The sequence below is a fragment of the Anguilla anguilla genome, chromosome 17 (assembly GCF_013347855.1).
Source record: "Anguilla anguilla isolate fAngAng1 chromosome 17, fAngAng1.pri, whole genome shotgun sequence".
NCBI lineage: Eukaryota > Metazoa > Chordata > Actinopteri > Anguilliformes > Anguillidae > Anguilla > Anguilla anguilla.
Window position 1 is genome coordinate 32,279,547 of NC_049217.1, and position 19,532 is coordinate 32,299,078.

Consider the following 19,532-nt stretch of genomic DNA (forward strand, 5'->3'; position numbering starts at 1 on the left):
AGGTGCTCATAACCCAGCTGTGCTGCCTCAGTGTGTGTCCCAGGTGCTCATAACCCAACTGTGCTGCCTCAGTGTGTGTCCCAGGTGCTCATAACCCAACTGTGCTGCCTCAGTGTGTGTCCCAGGTGCTCATAACCCAACTGTGCTCTGCCTCAGTGTGTGTCCCAGGTGCTCATAACCCAACTGTGCTGCCTCAGTGTGTGTCCCAGGTGCTCATAACCCAACTGTACCGCCTCAGTGTGTGTCCCAGGTGCTCATAACCCAGCTGTGCTGCCTCAGTGCTTAATGTGTTAATTACGGTTAAGGGCTCAAACTAGGGTTAGGGTTTGGAAAATGATAAGTCTGAGGGTTAAGACGAGTTCACGGTGTAAGGTAAAATTTTGGCTTTCCTAGCCAAAATTCCAGGATTAGGGTCGTAAAGATCAGAAGGCTGGAAACACAGCTGAAAAGACAATTACCCCGCAATGTGGAGGTTGCCTTGGGACAGTCTCGTGACCTTTTTTCCCTGCCGTGTGGCCAGCAGGAACAAGGATTACCAGGATGCTGTCTGTTTTCATGTCGCAAAAGCATCCACAGGCACCGTTGGGTCCGACAGGAACCTGGTTGACCATTACCCACATTATGGCCTGTTGAAAGTGTATGTAAGTGCACGTACATTACTGGGAATAATGTGATAAATGTGGTGGACTCTGAATAATATCATTTGTAATGCAGGGGATACTATATGTTATACAGACAGCCACACTGAGCTGTTATAAGTTGGTATAGGGAGATTTATCCCGGGTATTTATTGCCTACATAAGTGTTTGAATTATAGAAAGACCACCACCTTGGGCCTCCATAGGAAAGTATCTGAGAGACGGATAAAAACATAAGGTCACATTCCATCATACGAAGTATCTTATAACTTTCACTAAATTTTTAATGTTTCTCGTGTGTCCCTGGAGGAGAGTAGTGGGGGAGTGGGGGGTCTCTTGGTGGTGTGGAGGGTGTTCCTGTCCAAACCATATTTGGGCATACAAAGGGAAGTGTGTAAAGTGGAAGGCTTGCTCAGGATTGCATTTAAGGGAAGTCCGAAGAAACATTCCTGGAGAATCTGCCTAACAATTCTCCTGGTACCACCATCGAAGGTGAATCTGTCAGTTCTCCTGGTACCATAGTGTTCTCATATGAGTATTTTATCATTTGTGCATGCATCGTTCATCTCTTTGTGTTCCTTTTATTTGTCTTTGTATGTCTTTTCTTATAGAATTGCTGTCTTTATTTGTCTTGTTTTGTTTATGCAATATTTACCATTCAGCATCATTGAAACTGCCTATCCTTGGTTAATGTCACCGGCCATATTCATTATGAATTGTTTTCTCTTTTCAGTGCATTTAACATATGTGGTTTGCATATACGCTGACCCGGGTGTGCATTTCTGGGAGGACTAGTCAGTGTTTTGGCCTTATATACGGTTTAGGGGTAACACTGTAATACGGGTTACTCACTGGGCATAGTGACAGTTTCACTGACCGGAAGTGCAGCTGCTCCAGGACAGATGTTAGTTTCAGTGTCCAGATGGATCCTAGTATTATTTCACAAAAATTGTAATTGGGTCATAGTCCAGGATACTTAGATAGTTTCACTAATCAGGTGGAGTAACCTTAGTTAGGGCTCCCTGTGATAGATGTTAGTTTCGGTACCCGGACAAACACATTTTACAGGTTAAAGTCACTATTCATGGGGAGACATTATTTGCGAGATTTCTGGATGAGTAGCACCTTTACCTGCCAGGATATAAGGTCTTAGTGTCAGAGAACAATTAGATGAATGCCTGGCAGCACTCGATAGTCTTTCTCTCCAGGGTACAAGTCTTGCCACCCACTATTTCAGCACAGCTCAGTCAGTACAAGTATACGCAAACCCGTAGTCACACAGACTGGAGTCAGATAAACTTAGCTTTCCTCATTGCAAAACATACCTCAATAAACTTCTTAATTTTCTTAATCACTTAGTCCATGTCAGTAATACTAAATCCTTACAATTACTTACTTCAGACCCTGAAGTGATCGGCAGGATACCAATTTTAAATCTTTAAACCTGTGATGAAATAAATTAATTATGTGTTTTATGATATATAATGTGTTTTCATGGAAAATGTAAAAATACATAAACATACATAAGGCTATATAGATCCTCTGGTACTGGTCTTCTGACTGTTCAAAAGGTTGGGGCCAAGAGAAGTGAGGGGGCATTCAGTTCAATTCAATTAATCAATTCATTCAATTCAATTATCTTTTATGAACTTTTATGTAACGCCTGATTTTTAAGGTCTTCATTTTCATTTTTGTGTTCAGCACATTGTGTTGCAAATTTGTTTGAAATGTGCTCTATAAATAAAGAATGATTGATTGATTGGTTGATTATGTCCAAAATGGGTCAAAAGTGGCAGCTATTCCAAAATACCTCTTTTTTTTGGTACCGATGGAAAATAAATTATGTTCATAATAAACCTGTGGTGAAATAAATGAATTATAATGTGTTTCAAAAATGTTATGGTCAATAATGTGTTTTCATGGAAAATGGCACAAAATGTTTCAAAAGTGGCAGCTATTCCAAAATACCTTTTTGGTAGCGATGGATTGGAAATCGTGTTTATAATGCATTTGTGCTGAAATAAATGAATTACAATGTGTTTTAAGAATTTTATGATCAATAAAGTGTTTTCATGTAAAAATTCAAAATACCTTTTTTTCTGACAAATGGAATAGAAATGATGTTTATAATACACCTGTGGTGAAATAATTCGTTTATTTCATAAAAAACACGTTTTCAATGTACAAAAATGCCAAGTTACTCACACATACAAGACATACCCCGTCTTTAACTCATTCATTCAGACTGCCAAAATCCAGGCCTGCGATTAAAAGTACTGATATCAAAATGACGCCAAGTTACAGTACTACAAACAATATAGGCTATCTTGCCTCACCGAAATTACATAAGATGTATTCCAAAGCAATGCTACCCAATATTGAGCTGCAAGATTGCGCTGGTCATTCTCAATGCCTGACTGGGCATTATACTCACCCGTTCAATCTCCATACTACAGTTTATGTAGTTGGAGGGCAAGCGGATGAGGATGTTTTTTCCATTAACTTGTTATGGTTCCCTGACCTTGTGCCCTAGTGGCTGCTTGTGGTGTTGCAACATTTGTTTTGATCGTCTTCCTAATAGGAAATTGGTGTCACCTGGAAGGGGTCCTACTTAAGGGGCCCTCTGGCTGATGCTCTCTCTCTCCATTCCGAGGACAACCTGCAGTCTGGCTACACTGCGCATTTATTTTCTTTTGTAGCGTTCTTTAATTAAAAATATTTTTGAATTGAATCTTGTGTGATCTCGTTTATGTTGCGACTGGCCAGGGGCTGATCGTAACATAATTGGGGGCTCGTCCGGGATCTGCTGATCCGGTATGTATTCTCTCTCGTTTGTATCTCGCTTGAGCACAGTTTTGATATTAAAGTTCTCCGCGTTTGCGTGGTGCGGCGGTAGGTTGAGTCAACTGAGTGTTATTGGTTTGCTGTGTTTCCCTCAGGTAATTGTAGTCGTCGGGCATGTCCTTCTGGCTTGTCACTTTGTTATTTTGCCTTTCTTATTTTTGGTGTTAACTCTGGGTGGGGGTACGCTCCGGTTCGCCGTGAGTGACTATTCAATTGGTCTCTCATTTGCGTTCACGGGTTTTGCGTTTAAAAGCCGCCTCGAGCCCGGTAACTACACTGAAGACTGTTAGGTTTTAGTTAGATTTTCGTTGCTACTAGATAGTTAGGACCTGGGGGAAGTCAACTTATAGTGTTACGTCCCTCCGTCTCAGGTGGGGGCGCTGGCCGTTTGGACACATGCATGTGTCTTGTTACAGTTAATTGAGAGCACCTGTGGTGGTGCCCTTTTAAGAAGCCTGGAGTTGGCTTCTCAAGAGATGGGGGCTTTTTCTCCTCACCTCTCGACCACGGCCGGGTCTTGATTTTATCTTGTGTTTTGCAGCTATTTTGGTATCTCTTATGGGTAGTTGAATAAAGTTATTGGTTATTTTGGGAAGCCTTGGTTTTGGCTTCGTTATGTTTGCGGGGGCTTGAGAGCAACCGTAACATATAATGACTCGGCTTATCGTTGTAGCCTAATTAGTGTGATTAGTACACCTGTGATTTTGCTCAAGCGGAGGACGCTAGGACGAGAGAGCTTGTGGTTGTGTTTGGATGAGTATGGAAATTTGCTACATTTCTACCTTTGCAGTTTGTTTTTGATTATGCAATCGGTAGCGGTGTTTTCGCATGTTAATCAGTGATATTTCCATGTTCATGGTCGTTCGTTTGTGCGTGCTCGTACTAGCTGCAAACTTAGCGTGTTCACATTTCGACTTGCGAACTGTGATTCGTGTTCTTTCAAGCCGTGGTGGCTGTGAGCCGTGTTAGAAATACTTCAATGTGCTTATCCGAGAGAGCAATATCAGCGCTCGGTAAGTAAATCTGAGCTACTTTCGTGATTCAAAACCATCCTCGGTTACACGGGAATGATGCTACCATTGTGTAATGTTTGTATTCGTAGCGCTAGTCACATAATGCTAGTGTAGCAATTTTGTGCATCGCTTGTAACTACTTTGTAAGCTTGTAAAATTTTGAAATTTTTACATCGATGCCTTGATATTGGCTGCTTCATAGTGGTTGTTTGTGTGCGGTTGTCCCTGCGCTTGCGTTTTGTGCTGTAGCTGTAAAGCTGAATGGTTAGGCTACTTGTGATACTGTTGATATTGTACTGTAACGCATTTTTATTGTGCTTTGGTACTTTGATTAGGATAACAGTACTTGTTTTGCCTTCCTATATCCTTTTGTGTAACCTGTGGTATTGGTAGTTTAGTGTTGATTGCTACACTTACGGCTGTTGTGGTGCTGGGGCACTGATCCAATTCTATTTTTTAGCCTCTTGATGTTAGTTTTCTTAGGTGATCGGTTCTGATTGTGTTATAGGATTCTTGACTGCATTTGTTTTGGATTATATCTTAAGACGTCTACTGTTGACATTCAGACGTTTTTTGATGATCCCTCTGAGGACCTGCTAGAGGAATTTACTAAAGAGCAGCTGTTTAAAATTGCAGAATATTACGAAATTGAGATTTCTAGTAGTGATAAACGACTTGGAGCCAACGTTGTTAACACTTTGAAGGCAATTCTAACTGACATGAGGGTGCTTAGAGCTAAACAGGAGTCCCCTTCGCAAATCACCGAGTCTGAGGTTACTTTGAAATTGGGATGGCAGGTATGCCATCCCGCCATCCTGCCAAGTTACGCCTTGGTGGGGGCATGCCCCATATCTATACAGCACTGAGAGTTTGGCACTTTTCAGGGTTCCCCACAGAAATAACCACAACAGCCACAGACACTCAGCCCTTAAAAACATTAAATTCTGTAAATTCTGACCCCATTTCAACAGACAGATTTCATAAACAACTTCACATGTCCACACAATAAAGCCCCTAACTAAGGGGATTTTGCATTTTCTCCTTCTCTTCTCATTCTTATTTTTCCTGCCGCCTATCCCACTAATAACATGTCTCCCCATTGGACATTTTACCAACACCTGCCAAATCTTCACCTACACGACCCAATGAAAAATTCGCATACACACGCAAAATACCCATACCTTTTTACTCTGAAACATTTTCAGTACAAACAGCTAGTCTGCCTGTGGCCTAGTGGGTGAGGTTACAGTCTTGGGAACACAGGGTCCTAGGTTCAAGCCCAGCTAGGAACGCATTTCTTTAACCTGCTTATACCCTCACTAATAATTGTCTACTACTTCTCAATTATTGCTTTTGCACTATATCTACCAGCCGTTCCCCGAACGTATACACTGTATTATGACATACCGTCTGCACATTCAATTGTTAACCGGCTACAATATTGCAAAGCCATATGGATTTGACGGGAGCTCTTCTGTGCTTACTTGCCTGTGTTCTTCTTTAAAACCACGGACAGGTTTGCTAATGATATTTCACGCATTGCAGAGCTATGTCATGGTGCTGCCCTAACAGTGACAGACTGGTAAACCTCCGGTTGAACGATTGAATCCCGCCTCGTCCTCAGGCAGATAATTTCCTCTTTTACACTAACGTTTTTTAGTTCTAATAAAATTTGGACCCTTGTACGTAGTTGTATCCAGGAAGTTGACTTCTGTGTTGTGTAATGTGTAATGTGTATTTGACTGAGTTGTGGTGGGTATTCATGACCTCTATGAATTGTTTAAATTGTAATTCCGTGTGTGGCCATGTGCCCCAAATATCGTCCAAATATCTGTAATGTGTAGGTGTGAAGTCGCATTTGGGGAACAGAGTTTCTTCCCAGTCTGCCATGTAAATGTTTGCGTAAGCGGGTGCAAATTTTTTTTCCCATTGCTATACCTTTTGTTTGTAAATAAAATTGACCATTAAATTCAAAGTCGTTTTTAGAAAGACATAATTTTAGTAGTTCCAGTAGTGTATTGTCTGGTCTGTTTTCATTCTGGTATTTGTTGAAAGATTTTTTAAATTGCTAGTAGTCCCTTGTCAGTTTCTATATTGGTGTAAAGATTGTTTATATCAATAGTAAATAACAAGGTTGAGGGTTGTATTGTGATATTTTTGATCTTATTTATAAAATCATGTGTATCTTTTAAATAACTAGCATGTTTTGTGGATAGTGGGTTTAGCCAGAGATCCAAAAACTCTGCGATTCTATAGCTTTCGCTATTACAATCAGATACTATTGGTCTGCCCGGTGGTGTTTAGGGTGTTGGCCAGGTTTCTGGAGGTTTGTGAATTTTTGGTAGGAGGTAGAAGTGTCTGGGGCGTGGTGTGTCTTCCCCCTTAAGATATTGGGCCTGTTTTTGATTTATGAATCTCTTGTGTGCTAGTTCGTCTATTTTTTTAATGTATGAATGGGATAGAATTCCTGTATATTGGTTGATCTAATTTTTGATAGAACTCAGGGTCATTTAGTTGTCTAAGTGCCTCTGCTACATAGGCTGTTCGATCCATTATTACTGTAGCGCTCCCTTTGTCCGCTGGTTTTATGATTATACTTATATTGGTTATTAGGGATTTTAAGGCAGTTATTTCTGATTCTGTAAAATTTGTTTTTTCTGGGTGAAGTGAAATGGATAAATTTTCTATTGATTTCTTGTCTGTTTCAATTAAGGTTTGTATGATTTTGGGTATTTGTTGGGGTTCCCAAATTGAGGGAGGCATGAAAGAACCTTTCTTCTTTTGGTGATGGGGTAAAATATGCCGCTAATTTTAGTTTCCGGTGGTACTTTGTGATATCTGAATTCCGTTTTTTTATCGTGATTGATTTGCCATGTAGGGACAAACGAAAGACCTTTCTGTAGGATGTCCATTTGTGTTGCGGAAAGAGTGAAGTTATTTGAAAGGTTGACAACTGATGTGTCCCATATCTTTAAAGCCCTGGGGTTCCTTATTCTTTTTAGTTTAAATTGTTAAACCAATGTGTTAGCATTGGCCTTCCTGTTTGTGGTGTCCAATGGATTCCATCATCTGTGGTATGGAATTCTGGATCTGGTAGTCTGGGGATGTGTTTTCCTGTTTGATTCATTAAGTGTTTTAATGTTGTTTTGGATGTCTAAGGGTAGTTTGTGGTTCAAATTTATTATTGGGATGTGTACTGTTGCATTGGGAAAGGTAGATTCCGCAGCCTCAATCATTAGGTTTAGTTGTTTTTTTTAGTCCTGGACTGTGTTGTGAGCGATTGTTTATGCCAAAGGAAAGGATTACCTTCTGTGTTTCTGCTTTGGTTGCTGTTTTATATTTGAGGATGTGGTAGGCATGAGCTATCTGTGCTCCCGGGTAGCTGTCCATTTGTACTCTGTGATCCCTGATTTTGGGTAGTTTACAGAGGTTGGAGTCTCCGAGAATCATAATTGGTTTTTTGGGTTTTAGATGCCAATTGTGGTATTTGTCCCCCCCATGTTCATGTCTGGTAAGGCATAATGTTTCTTCTGTTGTTGGAGTCTCGCTGGATCCCGTAGGCTGATCGTTCCCTGGGGGTTGGTTTGTGGTGTTTTCTGTTTCTGGGTGTGTTGGTGTCTGCCCCGTGGGTTCCTTTGTGGAAATTCTTTGGCTGGTGGCTGTAGAGGGCATGTTTGTGTGCGGTGGTTTTGGGTTAGTGTTTGTTTCCACCATTTTTTCAGTTTTCTTTCAAGGTTTGTTCTTCGTGGTTTTTTCTACATTTGTATGGGACTGGAGAGTTGGACCTGGATGTTTGTGGGGGTTCATTCTTTGATATCTCAGCAGTGTGTTCTTTTGGTTTGGGTGTGTTCCTCAAGATGTTTTGGTCTTGCTCTATGTTCCCTGGAGGTTCTCTTTCTATTAGTTTTGTGACTATTTCCGTGGTCTCTTGTATAGTAGTTTCTTGAAGTCGTTTAAGGTTCCTTCTGGCCCATCTGATTACCACCTGCCAGGCTGGTTTCCAGGTGTTTGTGGCTGTAATTTTGATGATTCTGCCTAGGTTTTGGATAGATTCCGTGTAGTGGTTTTCTAGAATGTTTAGACTGTTGTCGAGCCATTTTCTAGCATTACCAAATAGCTAAGTTCTGTGGTTGGAGTTGGAATTGCTGCTTTGACACTTCTAGTTTTTCTGTTCTTCTTAGATGTTCGGGTTCTTTGTTATCTGAATTCTGTATCTTTGACAGATGGTGGTGTGCCTTAATGAATTGATGCATAACATGGATTAGTCTTTTGAACTCCTGATTTCCTTCCGTCATTTTTGCAGTTTGTTGTTCCTTTGATCATTATTTTCTTATCTTTCCAGTTTGAATCCTAAGGAAGATGAGTGAGGGTGAGTATTTCCATCAGAAAATTTTCTTTCTATTTAACCTGACATAGAAAACTTACCTCTTCCTTCCTGTGGTTATCCTCTGGATGATTAGTGCCCAACATACGTGACCAGTTATTAGTGTGATTTTTTTGTCCAATGTTCTTTAAAGATAAATGTTTCATTATTGGTTTAAAATTGTCGATTTAAATAGGTTCTTTTTATTATCGATTTAATATATAAATTATAATAGATAATTTATGGGATATCCTCGAGCCCTTGTGATTATGGAGAGTGCTACATCCGATGGCTCTGGCTGGATTAGGGTGTAGAAAATCACAATGGCTCCCCCCATCACAGTACGCGGACTGCGTGGTTGGTCGGGGGAGACCAAGGGCATGCACAGGCCTATGCCTGTCGAGCACAACTCTCAATCGTGGCTATAATCCGGGATGAAGGTTTGCTAATTTAACGGGAGTATGTTCTGGTGAGTAAGGAGAGGAGTCTTTCACCTGTGGGTTTGCTGGTTACTTTCCGTTGTCCCTGGACAACATACTCGACCAGTCCACATCCATGCTACCGTGTACACGATTTTATGTTTTAACGAGAGGGTGATTATGGTGAGCACAATCGGAATCATGAGCCGCGAGATTGCGTCGGCCACGTTCCAGATGTCCAAATAGTTCCCCCAACGAACGCACGAGCCGGCGAAAGACCGATCGAACGAACGAGCGGCCGGGCGATAGCAAGAACGCATGGTCAATCTGGCAACCAGACGAACGCTCTCAAAAGCCCGGACCGACGAACGGACAATCAAACAGCCGAGCAATCGAATGGAAGTAGGCGAACGGCCGAAAGCACGAACAACCGATCGACCGAACAGGCGGGCAGTTGGACGGGTGAATGGCCGAGCATGTGACCAGACAGACCGACATGAACGGACGAACGGTTGATCGGACGATCAGACACCCGACTGGACACTACACTCCACCAGTCAACCTCTGTGCTACTGTGTATTCAGTTTTATGACTCCGTTAAATATCATGGTTTGATTAACCATTTAACGGGAGGATGAACATAGGGAGAGTAAACAGAGAATGAGCAGCGAGATTGCGCTGGTCATTCTAAATGCCTGACTGGGCATCATACTCACCCGTTCAACCTCCATGCTATAGTTTAAGTAGTTGGAGGATGAGCGGGTGAATTTTTTCTATTAACTTTATAAAATAGATTTTGTAAACAGTTTATATTAATTTGCTAAATTATTGATAAATACTTCGTTAAATATCATGGTTTAATTAACTATTTAACGGGAGGATTAACATGGGCAGGGTAAACAGCGAATGATTACCGCGAGATTGCGCTGGTCACTCACAATGCCTGGTTGGGCATTATACTACCATGTTCAACTTCCATACTACAGTCTAAGGAGTTGGAGGGTGAGCCGGCAGGGGGATTGTTCTATATTAATTTTTTTAAAAAGGTTTTTTAACATTAAATTATTGGTTTGCTATATTATTTATAAGGTTATTGTTTATTGAAAACTCTGTTAAATTTTATGGTTTAATTAACCATTTAATGGGAGGATAAACATGGGCAGGGTAAACAGCGAATGATTGCTGCAAGATTGCGCTGGTCACTCACAATGCCTGACTGGGCATTATACTCATGTTCAATCTCCATACTACAGTCTAAGGAGTTGGAGGGTGAGCAGGCAGGGGGTTTGTTCTATATTGACTATTCAAATGGTTTATTAAGCTTAAATTATGATTTGTTATATTATTTATAAAGTTAGGGTTAGGGTTAGGGCCAGGGTCAGGGGTTAAGGTTAGGTGTTAGGGTTGGAGTTAGGGTTTGGGGTTGGGTTAGGGTTAGGGTTAGGGCTAGGGCTAGGGTTAAGGTAAGGGTTTGTGTTAGCGGGGTTAGGGTTAGGGTTGGAGTTAGGGTTAGAGGTAGGAGTTGGGGTCAGGGCTAGGGTTTGGGTTAGGGTTAGGGCTAAGGTTAGGGTTATGGTTAGGGTAAGGGTTAGAGTTGGGGTTAGGGTTAGGGTAGGGTAGGGTTGGGTTGGGTTGGGTTAGGGTTAGAGGTAGGGTTAGGGTTAGAATATTACAATGGCTCCCCCCATCACAGTACATAGACTGGGTTAGGGTTAGGGTTTAGGGTTAGGGTTAGTTTGATCCACTCTTATCATCCACTTTTTGCAGAATAATTGTTCTATATATATTTTTTTATTTACTCGATTGTGCACCGTTTCCACAAAATGCACTTTGAGGAATACTCTCCCTGTGGCCATTACAGTAAGGTCAGTATAAATTTGAGTGTCTTGACTTCCTCCATCCTGGTCCAGTTTGATTTATTGTTCTCCAGCCAGCTCTGATTGCAGCGACGTGATGAGATTGATGCTGCAGTTCATTGCTTTAGTTTGTCCTTGTTATGACCGAAACCTTGGCCGAGCAACAGAAAAGGGTACCGACTGCAATAGGGATCAGACTCTGCTGCCAGTTTAACAAAAATATTCATTTTTAGTCACTTAGTTTTACATTAGTAAGTTTTAGATAAAAAATGACAAGCCAAAGTAAACATATAGGTTGTACAAAATACAAGAATAGGGAAACAGGTGGCAGCCAGCCCATACCTGGAAAACTACACCTGCCACTGTGAAAGAGATCTTCCCTAACCATGTTTTAGCATGAGTCTTCTGGGGATCTAGCCTCCTCACTCTCCTAGCCTCATCTGAAACAGGGCTGAAAACAACAATAAAAAAAACAACCTGCTCAAAAAAAGCCCCTGATAAGTACGCATGAGAAATCAAAACAGAACCTATGTGTGTGCGTGCGTGTGCGTGCACGTGCGTGTCTGCATGCGTGCGTGTGCATTTTTACGTCCCCAAGAGGGGTATAACAAAAAGAATGACTATTTATTGATTAAATTTAATTAACAGGGAAAACACGATGTCGGTATTTTAGTCCTTAATTTATTTACACAATTATTTTTATATACAGAGAACACAAACAGGAGGGGAAACACTGGGCGGTACCAAACAAAAGAAAATAAAAACAAAAATATACTAACAATTCGAGAAATTAAAGAAACTAACTGACTGAAACCCGAAAATCTTCTGAACCTAACTGACTACACTGACTACGCTAAACTGAACAAAAACATACAAGGGTGGTACATGCCCTTATCTATATATATATATACACACACAAGTGAAACTATTAACAGTGACAGTAATAAGAAAAAACACCTACCTAATTCCCACTCCTAACCCAACAAAAACCAGCAACCAAACCAAGGACGCAAACCCAAACTCAAAGTCTATTCAAAAAAAATACGGGCAATACACAGAAGTCAAAACAGCACAAAGTCAATACAAAGGTGAACCAAAATTCAAATCTAAGTCACTCTCAGGTAACTGACAATACGGTCTTATATAGGTGTGGGTCGGGTCCACATTCGCCGCCAAGCAATGTCCACAGAAGAGGATTGGGGGAAAAGCTACGCTCACTTCCTCTGCCTCACCAATTGCGGAGTGACCTGTAGCACAGACTTGACAGAATAATGAGACGGGGAGAGAACAAAAACCTGGCACGTAACACCCTAGTAATGCTAATTACAATAAATACAATTTAAAAATTAAGTGTGCGACAGGGCATCCGCTAACACATTTTCTGACCCCTTCTTGTGCTTTTATTCCGATGGTAATTTTGAACCAACAAGGACCACCTCATCAATCGTTGGTTATTGTTGCGCATGCGGGCCAACGGATTATGGTCGGTGAACACCGTAACGGGTAGAGAGCTAGACCCGACGTATACTTCAAAATACTGAAGCGCCAGTAGCAATGCTAGTGTCTCCTGTTCAATGGTGGAATAGTTTACCTGATGCTTGTTAAACTTTCAGGACAAGTAGCATATGGGATGGTCGATTCCATTGATATCCTCCTGCAGAAGCACTGCTCCAGCACCGGAGGCACTCGCATCCACCTCCAGCTTAAATGGTAATGAGAAGTCTGGGGCAGCAAGCACAGGAGCGCTACACAAGAGCGCCTTTACGCTCTCGAAAGCCTGTTGACACGCGGGGGACCAGACAAAGGCACAAGGTGGACTGAGCAAGCTTGTAAGGGGAGAGACCACAGTAGAAAAATTGTTACAAAAATTGCGGTAATAACCCGCCATGCCCAGAAAACTATGACGTTCCCGCTTAGTGGTGGGCACTGGCAACGCGTTGAACCCTAACCCTAACCTCCTCCGAGATATGTGACCGTGGCTTTCCGAATTCACATTTTGCCAAATAAAGGGTTAAAGAGTCTGCACTCAAACGATCGAATACAATTCCCAGGGTTTTTACATGTTCCATCTAATAGGAAGAATAGACAACTAGATCGTCTAAATAAGCTTCACAGTGTGAAATCCCCTCCAAAAGAAAAGTCATCAACCTTTGAAAGGTCGCGGGGGCGTTTCACATTCCGAAAGCCACGACGGTGTACTGCATGAAATTGTCAGGCGTAACGAAGGCAGATATGTCAGATGCACACAGGGTTAGCGGCACCTGCCAGTAACCCTTTAGCAAATCTAACCATACAAGGGAACTGGAAAGAATCTGGCACAGTCAAAGAATTAACTTTGCCTGCGTGGGCGTGCATATCTGTGTGCAAATGTTAAGGATATTGACATTTTTGCTAGCATGTGGTCTAACAAATGTATTGTATAAGATAACTATAACTTTCTTGGATTTATACTCCGTACTTTTGGCTTTATTGCAAATTTTAAAATGAGCCCTGGGAGTGGTTTGTAGGTTTACGGCTGAATCTTATCAGCCAATGAACACAAGAACATATTTTGTGATTATATTTTAAACCGAGTAGAAGTGAATCTGTCAGTTTTATTCCCTTATCCTAAATGATGTTGTTCTTGAATGTAAGTGTCTTGAAGCTAGCACATGGTGGATCCCTTTAACTGCTGTTTAGGTGCCCGTGTACCTCTGTCTTAAGGTTGAATTGAGTCCTACATGTCCCAGTTGTCAAAGTGCCATTACTTGCCATTACTGGAATGCATAAATAGGCTGTCATTATGACTGACAGCTCTTCACTCCCTTGAAGACAAGTGCAAGGTTTCTGTGGAGGTGTCTGGTTTCCATGGAAACAGCATGATAAATCCACTGTGCGGTGTTTCTTTGTACAGATGTACGGTCTCTCCCTGACGTTACCATGACGGGGAACTGCACTCCAGAATGCACTGAATTTGGTCATTCAGACACCTGTTGGATGCCAGGTCAGTCGTCCCCGACACGCAAGACCAAGAGTGCCCCAAAGCTCTCTACATTCGTGCCTTACCAGGAGAGAGCAGGACAGCTGGCCAATGGGCGTCCGGGGAGCGAGGAGGAACAGTGCACTGGGCCTCCGGCCTCCCACGGTGCCTTCCGCAAGGACACACCTGCCCGTCACACCTCCAAAAGAGAGATCTACCTGTGAGGAGCACACAAATGCCCCTCACTGAACCACCCAGAAGGTTTAAGTACATGAAACAGATTCAGCCCTACAGGAATGTAAGCAGCAGCTCATTGATTTATGATGATACAATTAACTGTTTTTTTTTTTTTTTTCCCTTTTTTTATTTATTTCCTGCAATGCATTGATGTAAGACTGAAAGATACATCACAACATTCCTGGCCTGTTCTGGAAGCCTGTGGAATGTTGTAAAGGTAATCCACCAGTCCTGCCAGAATCCATATCTTATCCAGCTCCAAATAAATCCCACTGATGACAGTCGTTCTGCACAAGAGGAAATAGTGTGATTTATTAATATTAATAACTAAGCAGACTTTACTGTACAGCGGTGTAAATACATTTTAATGGTGTGCATATGTCTGTCGGGCTTCAGTGCTTTCCCTTTGGCTGTTAGGAGCTTCACATTTGGGGCATTTTGTTGTAGTTGTTTTACAGTGATAAAGAATTGTTGTTGTTACTGGAAGAAAACAGCCAGAATTCATTAGTTTGAGTAGAGAGTTCTGCGGCACATGCACTGGTAACAGGGCCTGGTTGAAGGTCATTTTAACGTGATACTTTAGAACAGCTTAGGAGGGGTTCTTTTGTAATGTTTAGTCTTTGTTCTGTGGAAGTCTCACGTTTTGTAAAAACAAAAAAAGCCAAAACAGAAAGAACACACTGTGCTTAGTTATAGGTTATACACAGTCTAAATCACTGTGGCTGCGAAGTACACTGTCCCCTCCCTGAAGAGGAACCCTGACCTGCAAACTGACCACACCATGACTGTGCTCTAAATGTATCCTTCTGGCCCTCAAGCTCTCAGTTTTTTTTTAGTTGGAAACGCCCCCCCCCCCCCCCCCCAGACTGTAATGCAATGGCACACGTCCAGGGTTAGGGGCTGCCACAGACTCTCAAATACCCAGAGGTGTTATTGTTCCTTAATGATGAGCTGGCATACTTGAGAAACCACAGAGTAACTGACATAACAATTGTCAGTGCCCTTCCCATAAAAGTATAATAATAATAATAATAATGTGTATAAAATATTGCAAAATTCATTAAAGCTGCTGACACCTGCTTCAGTTAGACAACAGTTTATTGCAACATGTTTCTAATGTGCCATATGAAGTATTCTAGCATCCAAAAGCAGTAGAAAATGAAGCCAAACCACAGTGCATTAATGTTGTAATATGCCTTTAAAAAGGTGTGTCACAGAGTTAGCATCTGACCCTCACTGGATTAACTGCTACATAGTTTTGGGACCAGGGTGGATTTGCATTCAGTCCTTGGTGACACCGGATCAGAAGATGGTGGATGATTCAGTCCTCATACTCACTGCCTCTCAGCTTCACAAATAGCATACTGCTCTTGGAGCTGATTGCTGAAATGAGATGTATTGTTCAGACAGCTAATGTAGACAGAAATAATGACTGTTCTAATGGCATGCCTTTTTCCGCTAGTTTGATTATCGGTTCAGTCAAGTGAAAGTCTATAGCTTCACCGTGCCAGTAACTTTTTTTTTTTACAAGGCGACATAACATTTCCAATCAATAATAATTCAATGAATACAGTGCATTTTGATATTTCAGAGTTCTGAAGAACCATTGTATTCACATCTGAAAGAGCATCATTGTCTCAGTCATGTCAAAAATGTTATGCACGTTGAGAACACTTTCTCGCTCTCAGCTGTACCCACAGATGCTGGCAGTTTCTATTAACTCCAGTAACAGCTGACATGCTGGACCTGCTACACCTGACGTCTTCAGGTATTAAATAATGGATGTAATTAAGCAGTAATTGTTATCAGTCTTGATGATTCATCTAATCTAATGGCTCATATAAAATATATATATATATATATTCTCTCTTCCTACTTTTTTGCAGTCCTACATCTGAAACTTCTATTACATTCACTATGATAAATGTGCAAAAAGTAGAGATTGACATGACCCAATACTACAGGCACTCAATCACATGACCTAACACTACAGGCCCTCTCAGTCACATGACCCAACACTACAGGCCCTCTCAGCACTGGTGACATGAAAGGCTTTGATAAATCAGCAGCATGTTTGAAGGTAGCAGCACAAAGAAAGTGGTTAGGTAGAAGGTTACTTCACCTTTCTATGTTCTACTTTTATGAGCAGTGTGTGACAGTTGTTAAAGCTGGGCATTCACTAAACTGTATCGCAGCTGATTTGAGCATCCCAGGCAATTTTTCAAGATCAGAGGAAAACCTCATTAGGAGTGCTGTAGCTCTCTGTGTGTGAGAGTCAGCGTGCTCCTGCTAATTGTTCTCCCGTTCTATAAATTATCTCTTCAGCAAAATTTCTTCTGTGGGAGATCATCACTGACAGACCTGAGCATAATTAGATTATGGAGCTTTAGTTTGAAGTACATTTCTGAAATTGTATTTCATTAATCGGGTTTATTCTTGTCTGAACATGCATATTATATCATAAATTGCAAATTTTGAATGTGTTGTTCAGTGTATAATTACCATATCAGATAGAAATTACTTTCTCACATTTACATGCTGGTGTAGGCCATCTTCTCTGATACTACAGAAAAATAATGGAGCAACAGGAAAAATAAGTGGAATCCATCATTCAAAGTTTTTATCACCCCTGAACACATGAATGAAACTGAAAACTAAAATGTTTTCATTTTATATATAATATGACAGCTCGGAGTGTAAGGTTCCAAGAACAGCTTAAAATACTAATCATCTCCTGTGCTCATATTGTGAGGGTTTTCATGGATCACAAATAATCAATAAAGTGTTACTGTTGTCTCTGAGTGATTACTGATGATTTATGGTTAGAGCTTCTTTACTGTGGGAAGTAATGGATGTCATTGTTCGCCTGAATTACAGAAATACACTGCCTTTAAAGTGTCTTTTCAGAAAGTAAAATTGTTTGCCTTAATGTTGGTTATATTTGTACAGAAATATACTTGTAATGCCATGTTTTTGCACAGTTTTCTGTATCTGCAAGTGTGCTTTAAAACTTACTGTTTAAAAAATGTAATGGTTATAGACATTGTAAACTACTTAAGCTAGGGGCATAATTGGGTTGAATGGGTTTCTTTGGTGTCACTGTGCTGTAGTGATTCCCTAGCTTCTTTTCCTTCAAGGGTTCAATGCTTTATTTGGATTCCACATGTTTTAAAACTGAGAAGCTAGGTTGATTATACAATGCTTGTTTTATTCTTATACGTTTCGTTTTGTTGAAGTATTTGCATGTTGAGAGAATCCATTGTAATTAGTCTTCTATTTTAAAGCTTCATAATAAAATATGTTCTGAAAAATAAATAACTGTATTGATGTCTCTTTCTCTTTTAAATAACCGCCTGAAATAATACTCATCCATGCTCATGATTATTCTCAGCTTATTGCATGCTGAATTAACTCTGCAATGCTATTATTGTTAAACTGATTGTAAATGGCTCTTCTTATATATCCATCCAAATCAAAAAATGACATTTTCAAAATTTTTGCATTTATTCCACTTCACTTATAAAAGCTTATGTTTTTATTACGTTGTGGTATTGTTCACAGGTGCCTGAAGAGCAGAGCAGAGGGTCGCAGAGGGTCATTGATGCAATTGGGAGCACGTGTTCAGGGCTCCCAGAGAGATTAAGATTACTGTCTCCAGTTTGAGGGAGAGCTCTCACCACTGTTTGGTTTCTGTTTTGGTGTGGACTGTGTTTTTGGTTTTACACCATACAGCATTGCTGCAGCATACCTTTCACACTTCCACTCACCTACACTACTGATAATGTTGACTTTCACACCCACATTTGTCTTGTTTTTGGTATAATTAATTTTTAAAATTTTTTTGAACACTGACACATTTTAAATGTGAATTTGCTTTATAAATGTGTCAGTGTTCAAAAAAATTAAAAAAATAAAACCCTAGGTCAGCCTCAACCATAAATAAATATAAAACCAAAGGACTGCCTCAACCATAATCTAAAAAAAGTAACCATGAACCCTTTTTTTTTTTTTTTAATACCTGAGGTCAGCCTCAACCCTTAATAAAAAATAAAACCCTGGGTCAGTCTCAAACTGAAATAAAAAATAAAACCCTAGGTCAGTCTAAACTATATATAAAAAAATAAAACCCAAGGTCAGCCTCAACCCGAAATAAAAATAAAATCGTAGGTCAGCCTCAACCCTAATTAAAACTACAACCCGTTAATAACAATAATAAAACCAGAACTATAATCCAAACCATAAGTAAAAACACATAATAACCCTAACCCTAACCATTATAAAAACCCTAGGTCAGCCTTAACTTTAATTAGAAAATCCTAAATCTTACACTAATAAATAAAACCATAGGTCACCCTCAACCCTAATTGAAAAATAAAACCTGAGTCCTAAAACTAACGCAGAAAAATAATTTTTTTAAAAAAGAAAATGCTAATTGTGTATTAACAATCATGATCAATTAAGTGTTTTCAATTAAAAATTCAGAATGCCTTTTTTTGGTACAGATGAATAGGAAAACATGTTGAAATCAATGAAATATAATGTGATGCAAGAATTGTATGATCATTAATGTGTTTTCATGGAAAATGGCAAAATACATAAGACTATATAGTCTTATGTCCAAAAAGGGTAAAAAGCGGCACCCGTTCCGAAATGCATTTTTTTTGGTACCGATGAATCAGAAATCATGTTTATAATACAGCTGTGATGAAATAAATGAATTACAATGTGTTTTAACAATTTTATGATCAATAAAGTATTTCCACCTAAAAAATATAAATGCATTTTTTTTGGTACAGGTGGATAAGAAATCATGTTTACAATACAGCTGTGGTGAAATAAATGAAATATAATGTGTTTTAACAATTTTATGATCAATAATGTGTTTTCATGGAAAATGGCAAAATACATAAGACTATAGTCTTATGTCCAAAAAGGGTCAAAAGCGGCACCTGTTCCAAAATGCATTTTTTTTGGTACCGATGAATCAGAAATCATGTTTATAATACAGCTGTGATGAAATAAATCAATTACAATGTGTTTTAACAATTTGATGATCAATAATGTGTTTTCATTGAAAATGGCAAAATACATAAGACTATAGTCTTATGTCAAAAAAGGGTCAAAAGCGGCACCCGTTCCCAAATGCATTTGTTTTGGTACCGATGTATCAGAAATCATGTTTATAATACAGCTGTGATTAAAT

At 40.1% G+C, this 19,532-nt stretch overlaps 1 long non-coding RNA gene across 1 annotated transcript; it reads left to right on the plus strand.

The window, feature by feature from the left end:
- Positions 1-3,296: 3,296 nt before the first annotated feature.
- On the plus strand, positions 3,297-17,644 carry LOC118217337. The gene is made up of 3 exons (XR_004763164.1): positions 3,297-3,452; positions 8,838-8,864; positions 14,027-17,644. It is a non-coding gene; the product is annotated as an uncharacterized LOC118217337 (long non-coding RNA).
- The last annotated feature ends 1,888 nt before the right edge of the window (positions 17,645-19,532 follow it).